This window comes from Camellia sinensis, chromosome 4, assembly GCF_055761805.1.
Source record: "Camellia sinensis isolate YWXY chromosome 4, ASM5576180v1, whole genome shotgun sequence".
Classification (NCBI taxonomy): Eukaryota; Viridiplantae; Streptophyta; class Magnoliopsida; order Ericales; family Theaceae; genus Camellia; species Camellia sinensis.
This window is the reverse complement of record NC_138964.1, coordinates 105,147,684-105,162,273: the sequence shown is the minus strand read 5'-3', so window position 1 is coordinate 105,162,273 and position 14,590 is coordinate 105,147,684.

Here is a 14,590-nt window from a genome sequence, read left to right as displayed (position 1 = left end):
CTTTACTTACAAAAGAATTCGTATAACTCAAAAGAAACATCAAGGTTGTATTGTTCAACATTATCAAATAAGTAAAATTAGAACTTTTGATTTAATCTCTTTGAACATGTCATTTGTTTATTTACTAATTTAATTCACTAACTTTTATTGCACAACTCCATTTCATAAAAATCTTCTTAGATGTATTTTTCCTTTAAATTAATTAAATTAGTTCAATAAATCATGAATCAACCATAAGCTTATTCCTCCAAAATTTCTTAAATTAACCAACAATTAGGGATTTTTTGTTCAAACCATCAAAATCATGTTCCATTAATCTTAGGTTCTTAAAATCAACATTAAAAATAAGATTTGCTATTTGGATTCTAAACCGTAACTTACATTATATGCCTTTTGAAAATCTCTTCTCAAAATCATAATTTTATGCAATAGGAGAATACCAACAAGTCTATCTATAGCAAGGTATTGAAGAGAAATAAGGAAATCCCTACATCTTGAAGTGAAAAGGAGAACCTGAAAAACTTAATGGCAACAAAACCACGAATTTCTTAGATCAAAATGAAGCCCTTGATAAGATCTATAATCTTTCTCAAAGGACCAAGGTAAAAAGATGTTTTTAAGTGAGTAGATCTGAAGATCGTGTGTTAAAAGCTTGAGTTTAGAGAGAGAGAGAGAGAGAGAGAGAGAGTTCTACAAGGTAGAGGAGAAAAAGAGAGAAAAGAAAAGATAAAGTGAATAAATGAGTAAGTGAGGACCCTATTTATAGTACTAGGTTAAAGTGAAATAAATTCCCAAAGTCAACCTAAAAGAATAAGTCAATCCCAAAAAGTAAGGCCCAAACAGTGACCTAAAAATATGAAAATTACTCGCAGGTGAAGACACCCAGAGCAATGGTGTCGACCCCAAGAAGCAATGTTGAAACACTATTGATTGCAATAGATAGGGTGTCGACCTTAGAACTAGTGGTGTCAACTCCAAAAAGCAATAACAAACCAAAAGCAAAGCAGCAAGGCAGTGTCGACACCAATAAGATTGGTGTTGACCCCAGAAGCAGAACCAAACAAGAAAAGAGAGAAGAACAGCAGATGTCGACCCTCAAGGAGCCTAGTGTCGACACTACAACAAAATTTCTAAGTTCTCAATGAACTTTTCTTTTTTTGGATCGGCAAAAAGGAGACTTTATTGATGAATTATATGAAAAATTACATCAATAAAGAGGAGCTTGAAACTAAAACAAGCTCCAACCTCCTAGTTGGTGAGAAACCAACGAGCAAAACAAACAGAGCAAAACACCAAAAAAACCAGAAAAATAAGGCACTACAACACCTAAAACCAGAACAGACAATACAACACTCCATTAGTCACCAATCAGAACAGGCAGATCAGATTTGTTTAAACCAACACACCAGCAAAACAGATTAAAACAGATCAGAGATCAGAGCAGCCCTTCAAGCAACAAAACAGAACAGGCAGATGACATTTGCCTTGAGCTACATTACCCTGAATTACAACAGCCCAACAGTCATACCAAACACATTGCCTTGAACTACAGCAGCCCTGAAAATTATTTCCATGATAAAGGTAAGGGCAGAGAGGACATTGACAACTGCAGATACAAATGTTGTTGATGTGTTCTTCAACCCCATGTAGTATAAGTTCTGATCAATTACTGGCAGTTACCTTGGCTGTTTGATGCTGCCTTCACACACAGACTTCAAACAAGGGACACTATGTACTCTCTACACCAGCAGGAGCAGAACCAGTGCCAAAATAGCCTCAAACTGATCTGAAATAGCAACATCACAGCAATACAGAGCAAACAGTTACTACCCCTACCTAAGCAGAGCAAACAGATCATAACCAGATCAGAACCAGCTACCTTACTATCCAATAGATTCTAGAGCAAACAGTTCCCACCTCCCAGTAAACCTCCCAGCAGCAAGCCTCACACTGATCTCCCAGCAGACCTCTCACCAAAGCAAACCATATTCCAAAGAAATCAAGGTCAAACTGATGCAGACCACCCTCCACTCTCACACCAATGCAAACCACATTCCAGAGATTCAGACCACTCTCCAAGAAGCATGGAATTGGAACCAGTCCAGATCAGCAGACCTCACACCAATGCAAACCATTTTCCAATGCAAACCAGGCATGGCTTTCCAGAACCCCTAATGCCTCAGCCAACACCCCTAATGCAGAACCTTACCTGCTGCAGATTATTCACAATATCAGTTACTGAATAACTTGAGCAGAAAGAGCTAGCATCTTTGCTCCACATCGCAACTCGCACTTTAATGACCTCACACAGCTCCTCAAAATTTGGATGAATGCCATTAAAGATACAATCATTTCTTAATTTCCAGATGGACCAAAGCACAGCCAGAGGCATGGCTTTCCAGAACACCCTCTCTTGTTTTTTCAGCCTTGTACCAGCCCACCAATCTAATAGACAGTTCACAGTATCAGGTTGAACCCACTACAATCCCCACTATTTTAGCATATGTGACCAAACCTTCCAAACAAAAGGGCAAAGAAGAAGCACATGATTCACACTCTCCACTTCCTTATTGCAGAAAATGCAACTCACATTGGCCTCATCAGAGAGCACTCTAATTCGTTGCAAAAAGCTGGAAGTCTTTAACCTTCCCTTCCATGCCAACCAACCAAAGAATTGAGCTCTAGGTGAAGAAACATCGTTCCATAACAGATCTGAAACCTTACACACTGTACCTAAGGAATTATCGCACCACTTATAAGCAGAGGACACAGTGAAGTATCCTGATGGGTCTGCTTTCCAATACGAAGCATCAGCCATATTTTCCCTAAGGACTGGAGCATTACTCAGCAGCAATTTCAACCTATTCAAATCCTCCACATCCCATTGAAAAAGTGATCTTCTAAAATTGAGGTTTCACTCCACCTCACTATTTCTTCTGATATGCATCACATTCACAGAATCAAACTTTTCCAAAGACAAGGAATAGAGCCTAGGGAAAACTTCCATCAAGCACACATTATTACACTATGTACCTCTCCAGAACAGAGTGTTTTTCCCATCCCCAATCACTGGAGCAGAGTTTTCTTTAAAGAATTCCACCAGATCAGGTCTGGTTCTAGCAACACCCAAAATGTCAGCCCATATGCATGAGATCTTGGGGTTATCAACAGGTTCTGGACACCACCCTACACCCACCTGATTGTATTTGTTATCTATCACCTGTTTCAACAGAGCATTAGGTTCAGCTCCAAACCTCCACCACCATTTCAATAGGAGGCAATCATTCATAAGTCTAATCCTTTTAACCCCTAGACCCCCCTGTTGTTTGCTTTTAGAAATCTTCTTCCATTTGACCAAATGTGTTTTCCTACTAAAGCCATCCCCACCCCATAGAAAATTGGATTGAATTGACACAAATTCCTTAGCAACCCCTGCTGGCATTTTGAACAAAGATAAATAATAAATAAGTAAGCTAGACAACACAGATCTAATCAAAGTCACCCTACCCGCAAAAGAGAGGAATCTTCTCTTCCAAGAGGCAAGTCTTAGTTTACATTTCGCTAACACTAGCTGCCAAGTCCTTTTTCTCCTTGGGTTTGCACCTAGAGGGAGTCCTAAGTACTTTAGGGGCAAACTTTGATGAAGACAATTGAACTTATTAGCAAATTCCTTGGATGCTTTATCTGTTAACCCAACTCCACACACCACACTCTTGTGGTAGTTAATTTTTAGTCCTGACAACACTTCAAAACATCTCAATATCCTCTTTAAGTTATTAACCTCCCCCTAATGAGCTTCACAGAATAGAATTGTGTCATCTGCGAATTGCAGATGGGAGATCCTAAAAGCACTTGAACCAACTGCTGCCCCTTTGATCAACCCCAACTGTTTTGCTCTTTCCAGTAGGATATTCAGGCCCTCAGCCACAATGTTAAAAAGGAAGGGGGATAGAGGGTCACCTTGTCTAAGACCCCTTTGCGGGCTAAATTCTGAGGTTGGCGAACCATTTACTAAAATAGAAACTCTGGCTGATGGGACACATTCCCTCATCCAACTAATCCATTTAACCCCAAAGCCAAAATTTGAAAGCATAGTAAATAAGAAATTCCAATTGATTGAGTCATAAGCTCTTTCAAAGTCTAACTTTAGGACAATGCCACTCTTTCTATTCTTCTTCCATCCATCCACAATCTCATTGGCTATCAACACCCCATCTAAGATGTTTCTGCCCCCAATGAATGCTGATTGTGCAACACTAATAATTCTAGACCGCACAGTTTTAATTCTATTAGCTAATACTTTTGCCAAAATTTTATACAAAGAGCCAATGAGACTAATAGGCCGGTAATCATTCAAACCAGAGGGGTTCTCATTCTTCGCAATCAAAGCAACAAAAGAGCTATTAATACCTTTGACCAATTTTGTATTTTGATGGAATTCCTGCATGAATTGCAGCACATCTACCTTGATTTCCTTCCAATACTTTTTAAACATCATAAGATTAAACCCATCAGGTCCAGGTGCTTTGTTTCCTTCACAACTCTTAACTGGAACTACAATCTCATTTTCTGAAAACTCAGCTTCCAAGAGCTCAACAGCTTCTCTATCCCCAATGGATACGAAAGGCCCAGATAGCCTTGGTCTATTACGCCATGGTTCAGTAAATTGGTTAATAAAATGTTGTTGAACTGCAGCCCTCACCTCCACAGGATCCTCCTTAACAGTTCCATTGACTGCTATTGAGCACAGAGAATTTCTGACTCTCCTAGAGCTAGCCATAATGTGGAAAAATTTTGTGTTCCTATCCCCTTATGTTGACCACTTGATTCTGGATTTTTGTATCCATGCCCATTCCACCATTTTACTTAGTTTCCAAGCCACGCCTTTAGCCTCTCTTCTTCTAGCTTGCTCTGCCATAGATAATGGTCTTTCTTCAGCACTTATATCTAGTGCATGAATCTCCTCATCAACTTGATTAAGTTTATGCTCCACATCACCAAAGACTTCTTTAGCCCACTGCTTCAATGCCAGTTTTAGTATTTTGAGCTTCTGAAGACATCTGAAACCAGCCCAACCCACCACATTAGCTTCTAACCACGTGTTTTCCACAAAAGATCTGAATTTAGGATATAGGGTCCAAGCATTTAGAAATCGAAAAGGAGTTGGGCCCCAATCTCTCTCATCCTCCATCAACAAAATAGAACAGTGATCTGAGACCTTCCGAGGCAGCCCCCAAAGCTTAAAATTAAACATTTGTAGCCATTCTGGACTAAGCAAGAACCTGTCAATTCGACTCCACTTCTCCCCCTCCTGAGAATTGCACCAAGTAAATTTTCTTCCCATCATTGGTAAATCGGCCACTTCAAGATTATCAATTAACTCATTAAACTCCCTCATACCTTTATCTCGCCTAGAACACCCCTTCCTTTCTAATATACTCATGATCTCATTGAAGTCCCCTCCCAAGCACCAAGGTTTATTGTATACCAGCTTTAATCGAGCCAAGCTATCCCACACCACCTTTCTCCTCCCCATATCATTTGGACCATAAATATTTAAAATCACACACTCAAAACTGTTATAGATAGTACCTGATAAAATTATGAAGTTCCTGTTGCTGCAGCAATCAACCAGTTGAAATACTTCTGGGTTCCAGATGCATAATAGGCCACCAGCAGCTCCTGCTGAATCAACTGCCATGAAATCCATTTGTTCTCTGCCCCAAATTGATCTAACAAACTTTTCATCAATTGTGGAACAAACTTTTCATCAATTGTTCTCAATGAACTTTTGGATTAAACCAAGCACAAATGAACAATCCTAGCAAGTCTAAATCAAATTGTACTCCTCCAAAATGAAGATACAACCACCCCAAAGACTCCCATAACGAAAAATAAATGAATTAAATACACTCTCCAATGACTTAAGGAACACAAGTGTTACAAGATGTACTTCGTGGGTCTTGAGACATGCAAGTTTGTTCTTCGAGCACAAATGTCATAATCTATAGGGCATTGATGCCTTTCTTTCATACATATATACTCGTACAAAGGATGATTTTGTAGGTCTTAAAGTGTGAAGTACATTTTGCACATCTCAAGACACGTTTAGGGGATTTTCTATGTCTTTCAGTATTTCTCTATTAGCTGAGAAAGTTCTGGAAACCAAAAATTGAGAGAAGAGTACCCTATTTGGTTTTTTGACTTGTCGGTCATGATGGTGATGTCTATTTGTTTAATTGTACCTTGATCTTTGTGGATAGATGCCAAGATGTTCCTTTCACAAACCAGGACTGATTCTTAGAGAGGGAAACAATTTTCAAGGTGACTCTTGAGGTGTCCATGTTCCTTTCTATTACTTTTCGATGTTGATATTCATTCTACTAAATTCTTTCCCAATTTGGATGATTTCTTCTAAGGACTTGCTTTTGTTTTGATACGAGCGGACTTTTTCGAGAAGGCGTTGAGCATTGACTTTGAAGAGCCAACTGATGATTCTAGGGCATTTACTATGCCTTGGAATGGTTTGGTGTTCTCATATTAGGCTTGGAGTAATCCATATGAAACCATTATTGGATTTGTGATAATTGGGATAATGACATTTGAAATTGGTTGAGATAACTTTTTCTAATCAAACGAACGCCATTTTCAATGTAAAGTAGATTGTTTTCAATTAGGTAAGGCTTTCACCCAGTTGATTTGAGACATGGAAAGACACTCCTTATATATGATTAGTTTTCCCTACAAAGGTGACAATTGGGAAATGTACCTTAGACTTAGATCAGGTTGCTTGGGTAATATCATACCTTCGAAATGTTATTATTAAAGTAGAGGGAAAATTGCATTGGAGATCCTTATATTTTGGTTACAGTGTCAATTTGGTCCCTACTGTTTCAATTTGTTCAATTTTGACCATTAATTTTAGATTTTGTATCAATTTGGTTTAATTGATAATGCCTTTTTTTATTATTATTATTTAACGAAAGATGATTACTAAATTGGTTGAGGTTAACTCGTTGAGTTAAATAAATTTTTAATTTTTCCTTTAAAAATATGACACGTCACTTATGTACGTATTTTCCATAAAAAAATGCTAAGATTTTAATCAATTGGACTAAGTTGGGACAATATCATAAATTCAATGTCAAAATCGTGGTAATTGAAATTAGAGTAACCAAAATGACACGATGATCAATGTATAAGAACCACTGTCATAATTTGTCCTAAGATAAAATAGAGGCAAAACAAGTGGGGATTGCTAAATAGTCGATCGCAAACAAATGGGATGAATCGCTGATGCATGCCAAAACATGGTTTTAACTTCAGATTAGAGTGATCGCATGGGGATCGATCGTTCCAGCGGGAATAATCCTAATTTGACCTATTTTAGTTTTCTAATCAAAAGACCCTAATACATTGGTTGGGTTTAAGCCTTATAATGTTTTAGCAACCTAACAGTTTTTTAGTGTTCTTCAATCTTTACCCTAACAGTTTTTTAGTGTTCTTCAATCTCTAGTTAGGCAAATTTCTCTTGAGCACTTTCATAAAAATCATCACACTTTGCATTGCATGACATTGTATCACCATGATATCTCTTTGCGGTTTGTGTGAATGGATCTATCGTTGTATGGAGATTGATGCAAGGGTCTTTGTGGTGATCTAGAAAATCAAAGGAGGTTGATGGAATCAAGTAGAGTCTGTGGAGCGTGAAAAATAGATTGGAGTTCTAAATTTTTCAGCATAATTCCCATCTTAACTAATGCAAATTACACAAGATAAAAGAAAATTAACCAATGACACAGAGAGATCTTGTCTATCAATTTTAGTGAAGTAAATGCAAATGAGATCTAAATCAGAAAAGAGGAATTAGGTATAGAAATGTGATACCAGAGGACTAGAGCAACATTGATGCCTAAACCAAGACGACCAGCTTTAATTATACAAACCAAAATCTCCCTTTGATTGATCAATCTCACAAAAACAATGTATTTTTTTTTTCTTGAAAATTTGTAGATATAGAAGCAATCTCTTTTGCAAAGTGAATACACAATAGTGTATATATATATAGATAACACAAACTTATGACATCAAATCAAAGTGGCGCAGCGGAAGCGTGGTGGGCCCATAACCCACAGGTCCCAGGATCGAAACCTGGCTTTGATAAAAAAAAAAAAATTTCTTGTTTTTTTTTTTTTTTCTCCCACCAAATAGAAATTCTTAAATTTGTTTTTTATTTTTTGTTCTTAAAACTGTCCAACTCCATATCTTCATCTCCCAATATTCCTCCAAACTTTTTTTGTGGGCGTCAATTTGGACCCATATCGATGACCCGAACCTTTTACCTCGTAAGTCCTATAATAAAAGTCATCTATGTAAAAAAAATATTTCATCAGGCATATGTAATAATAAAAAAAAAATATTTTATTTTACAAAATAAACCATAAAGATGATACGAAACCCAATAAGGAAAAATGAATCAGAACAGAAGCTAACAAAATGAAAGCAAAACAAAAAGATGAAAAATATGATTTATGGACATCTGGCGTTACTTCTTTTTTATTTTTATTTATTTATCTATTTTGGCTAGAAACCTCACAAAGATGTGAAAAGGGGTGTATATTGTTGTTTTATTATTATTATTTTTTTAATTTCAGTTTCTAGAAATATTGTAAATAAAAAAAGCACCCACCCACTGCCAACCTTTCTGGCAATCATTCAAATGCAAGGAAACATTTGAAATTTGAATATAAAGTTATTACAGCACAATTGATCTATGCTTTTTTTTCTTTCTTTCTTCGTGGTCCCATCTTGTGTTCAAAAGTTAAAAAGATATACAGTAATGAAAAAGATTCCACAAAACACAATTTCTATAATTTTCAAAATGATTTGGACCATCATGTCATTGTCAAAGATAGAAAAAAAAAAATTTTAAAAAATCAATGATGAATACATCAATAGGAATCGTGAAGGTACTCCTTTGTGGGTTCTCAAACATTTTCCAAAAGATGTAACTCAGCCTACTGTGGCAGACGAAACCTACTAACATCTTTTTTTGCAAAAGCCTAGGAATTAAGAAAGAGGGTCTGGATGGTTTCCAATTCCAAATTAGATTGAATTGCTCAGTTTGGCACATTAGGTCTACTTTTGGGTCTTCAATAATTCAAATCGTTCAGATTTTAAGATTTATCGAGTACATCATTCCTACAAAAAATCAAGTCGATTAGATAACGAAAATCATATGTTTGGATCAATTTTGTATGAAATGTTTATTTTCTTATCATCAATTTTTCTTTCATATAAAACTAATTCGAACATGTGGTTGCCGTTATTCGGTCGATTTGATTTTTTGGATGGATAATTTTCTCGATGAATCCCAAAATGTGAATGATTTAGATTATCGAAATGTAACAAAAAAATGGAACCAATAGGCCGGACAACACCTCTCTAATCCTAAATCGGACTAGAGAGAAGTCAGTCCCTTAAAAAAAGATCAAAAATTTACCATGATTATTGATCTGTGGTGTATATTTAAGCTTTGTATTGTGGGACTAAAACCTAAGTAAATCTTTTAACGATTAATTTTAAATTTTGAATAATTCCTAAATATATTTTTTTCTATGTTTGTATAGTATTATTACTGATCTTTTTTCTCCGCTCTGCATTCAACATAGCTAATCATTATTGACTTGTGATTGAATAACATGCATGATAATTTTTGTTCCTTTCCATTTTGCATTATTGGAGGATTCACGTTTGAGTTTACTTTAGAAGATTAGCTATACGTATTGCTAATTAGTTATGATATTTATTTATTTATTTATTTATTGGTCAGTTGAAAGGATATAGTTCAGAGTGTCTGGAAAAGTGTCAAATTTTAGCTACAACCCTTTCCTCTCTCTTTCATAATGGAACTCACAAAGTAGCATTAAAGCAACATCGTTAAAATTTAATATTTTCACACTACAACACTGTCAAAATTTGATTCATGATAATTTATTTTAGCATTAGAAATGTTCTGTGACTTGAAATGTAGATATTGGTATATTACCCTCATAGATATATTTGCATTTCATGTAGAATATATATATATATATATATTTTTTATGATAATCGTGTTTTCAAAGTGTACCAAGTCTGGTGTTTTTCCAGTAGATGAGTATTAAATTGGTCTTAGGAAGTTTTGTTTTTTTGTTTTTGGCATAAATTGTTGAGTTTGCACATTTCCGAAGGCAAGGGATTGCTAAGCTACTGATAGGGATTGATCCCGAGCAAGGGATTGCTAAGGGATTGATCCTTATTGCACTTGGATTTTTTTGACATGGGTGTGTACTTGTGCAATATGGGTCACCACCATTGCCGTTGCTGTCCACCCACCACCACCGCTGCTACTGCCGTCATCACCTACTTGCCACCACTGTTGTCGTCATCATCGACCCATCATATTCTCTTCTTTTCTCTTCTCCTCCCGCGCTCTCTCTCTCTACTATTTTTTCAGAAACTTCAGTCCACCATTTCCGTCTTTGTCATCTACCTGCCACTATCGCTACCGCTATTTACTCACCACCACCACATCGTTGTTCGGATGTTGCCACCGTTCACCAACTATCTCCACTATCGTCAGAGGTCTACATTCTACTGTCGCCGATCTATATTCTACCATTGTCGATCTATACTCCACCGTTGTCGATCTACACAACCACCATATCGCTACCGCCTCCTTCATTTAAGATTCAGATTCATTTTTAAGTGATAAATTTATTAGTCTCTTTTGTTCTTTGTGTATGTGGAAGATGATTGTGTTAAATAAATTTACAGTGACAAATTTATTAGTCTAGTCAATAAATTTACAATGATAAGTTTATTAGTCAGGATTTGTCAATAAATAAGTATGGTTAATAGGACAGGCTTATAAGTACTTCCAAATATAATCACTAAATAAAATGTATTTTTTCTAACACAAACTATAAAACCATAAAACGTTTTTCTTAGGAGTGTTGGCAAATCAAATTGGGTCGGGTGGCTTGCCATTTGCCATTTGCCATTTGTCCTTTGTCCGAACTTGAGTAGATTAAAAAAAAATGCATATGTATTTGTTTGTTCGGACCATTGAAATCGTCCATTCGATAAGGGATTGGTTCAAGTTTGATTTTGGTGAGTCAGATAGATGCTTACCCAGCCATAGGCAGAAGGATTGGGTTGCCCATGAATTTACATCATAAATTCAAATTCTAGCATTTTACTAGGTATTATTATTTTTGTTACATAACATTTTTTACACTTGTATGCTGAGGACAAGTGTAACCAAAATAAAAATTAAAAAAAAATCTAATTTTCTTTTTTAAAAGTACAGACATCATTTTTCACACCTTGCTTGCTAGGTGTAAAACTTTCATTAGATTCTATGCCTTCAGATATTGCTTCATACTAATCATCAAATCATCAATTGTTACTATTCTGAAAAAAATTAAAATCCACGATGTATTGATATGTGATTATGTTTTAATTTTAAACAACAAATAACAATTCCAATCAAAGACAAATCAACAACCAATTTAACATGAAAAAATTGCAATCGGAGCGCCTCCAATTATGATTAAAAAAAAATCACGAGTCAAAGTCACAAAACAATCCACTAAGAAGACAAAAAAGAATTACACATGAATACCCTCAACTACCTAGTGAATCCATGCCCGAATTGAACCGACCTCAATGTGTCTCTTCCACTACCATCTTCACCTCAGAATTATCTTGTCCGACGTTGAATCTACAACCCTGATGTTGAATCCACGGTGATGAGCTACTTTGGAATCCACCAAAGCTTCAGGTCTAAATTTCTCAAAATCCACAGAAGAACAACTCTCTCTTTTGTGAATAAAAAAAAAAAAAACAAATGCTTGATGATATTGATATGAAGTTCACAAATCCATTGATTACTCTCAAATCATTAAGGACACTTATAAAGTACCCTCTAATAGTAAACTGGATCGCAAAGACCACTCGAGTGTACATTTCACCACTTGAGCGGTGTGAGTATAGGCGGTGCAAAACATATAGGTTGACCGATTGATCACAACATTCACTATTCGAGTGGTAAAATTTGCTTCCCAAAAGTTCAGACGCTCTGCAAAAATACTAGATGATCATTTTCTTCGCTCGAGTGTACGGATGACCACTTGAGCACTTAAACAGTTCGATCCCCGTATATAGTCAACGAAGTAGCAAATATGAAAAGATCAAGATTACAAACTCCTCTATATAGGCACAATTTGGGTTGGATTCGTATCTAAACACTCACATTCTCACTAAAACATAAAAGAGAATAAAATTACAAGTGAAAGGAGTTTTGTCAAACGGGATTGTCAACCTTGAACAATCTGCTATAAAAATATTTATTGAGTTAAAGTGAAAATAGTTTTTGTATTACATTAGTTCCATGAATATGCTATTCTATTTATACATGCTATGAGATAGGGATAGATACAAATAATGATAAGGATAGAGTCATGGATGTATATCTGTGATATATATCTGATATGGGAAGCATATCTCAACAGCCCCCCTCAAGCGAAACATTCCAATGGGCAAATTTGTAGCTTGTCCCGAAAGAAATAAAGGATTGGGAAGGTAATCCTTTATGTTGTGTTTGGTTTGGAGATTTGAGAAGGGATTTGGAAAGGGAAAGAGAAAAAGTGTGTGAAATTAGGTGAAATTTAGGCATGTTTTATTCACATTTCACTTACCTTTTCCATTTTCCTTTCCAAATTCCTCCTCAAATCCCCCAACCAAACACACCATTAGTAAAAATATCGGCGATCTGATCTTTGGTAGAGATAAATTGAATTTGGAGATCCTTACGAGCAACCTTGTCCCGGACAAAATAAAAATCAATTTCAATTCGCGCATGGAAGACCGGATTGGCAGACAAGTAGGTGGCGCCAAGATTATCACACCAGAGAATTAGGGAAGATGATAACCGAATACCAAGTTCAGTGAGTAAAGATTGTAGCCAAGAAATTTCAGTAGAAGCATCAGCTAAGGGTTTATATTCAGACTCAGTAGAGGATCGCGCCACTGTCTGTTGCTTGCGAGAAGACCATGAAATTAGATTATCACCAAGATAGATTGCATAACCACCGGTGGACTTGCGATCATCAATGGAACCAGCCCAATCGGCATCGGAAAAAGCTTGAAGATGAGTAGAAGAAGTGGGTTGAAGGAAGAGACCATAATGAGAGGTATCTTTGAGGTACCGAAGAATCTGTTTGACAGCCCGCCAATGGTCTTCGGTGGGAGAGTGCATAAATTGGCAAACTCGGTTGACGGAGAAGGAAATGTCCGGGTGAGTAAGAGTAAGATATTGCAAGGAACTGACCACTATACGATAATGGGAAGGGTCCATCATAGGAGTTCCAATTGCTGAAGTGAGCTTGGAAGTAATAGCAAAAGCTGTTTGAACGGGCTTGGCAAGCAGCAATCCTGATTTACGGAGGAGATCCAGGATGTATTTGCGTTGAGAGAGCAATAAACCGTAAGAGTGTTGGCAAGCTTCAATGCCCAAGAAGTAATGCAAAGCACCAAGATCATTGAGGGAGAACTCATGGCTTAGCTTATGAATGAGCTGCTGAAGAGAAGAGGTGGAATTGTCAGTAATAAGAATATCATCAACATAAATAAGAATGTAAATCGCAATACCATCATGTTGATACACAAACAACGAGCTATCAGATTTTGAGGCTGTGAATTGAAGCTAAAACAAGAAACTTGTGAGACGAGAGAACCATGCATGTGGAGCCTGTTTCAATCCATATAAAGACTTATGAAGTTTGCAAACAAAGGACGGATGAGTGGCATCAACAAACCCAGGTGGTTGATGCATGTAGACATCTTCCTGAAGATACCCATGAAGAAAAGCATTGTGCACATCGAGTTGCCGAATGGGCCAATTGTTGGAAACGACAAGAGACAAAGCGAGGAAAATAGTTGTGGGCTTAACCGCAGAACTAAATGTTTCAAAATAATCAAGCCCCTCCTGTTGATGAAACCTTTGGCAACCAAGCGCGCTTTATAGCGCTTGATCGAACCATCAACCCGACGTTGGATCCGGAAGACCCATTTACAGCCAACAATGTTCATACCAGGAGTGACCGGATGTAAGCTCTAAGTGCCATTATGGATTAATGCATTGAGTTCCTCAGTCATAGCAGTGCGCCAAATGGGAGATTTGTTGGTAGAAGTGAAACATATGGGTTCAACCGAGTCGGCAGACGTGGCAAGGAAGGCATTGAGATTGGTTGACATGTGCTGAAGGACCATGGGGTAAGTTCGGTGGGAAATAGAAGGGAGTTGGGGTGAGGAGTTGAGGTCAACTATAAGATTGAGGCCATGGGTGTGGTGAAGAGAGGATAAGGCAGGGGTAACGGGATGCAGAACAGGGGAGCCAGAGGACGGGATGGGGGATGCAGCAGAGGCACCTGTGGATGGAACTACTGGAAGTGGTGAGCGTGGAGGGGAAGTAGCAGCGGGAGGAGGTGCAAGCGACTGGACAGTGGGTGTGGGCGGGGTCGGTGGTGCACCAGCAGATGGAGGTGGG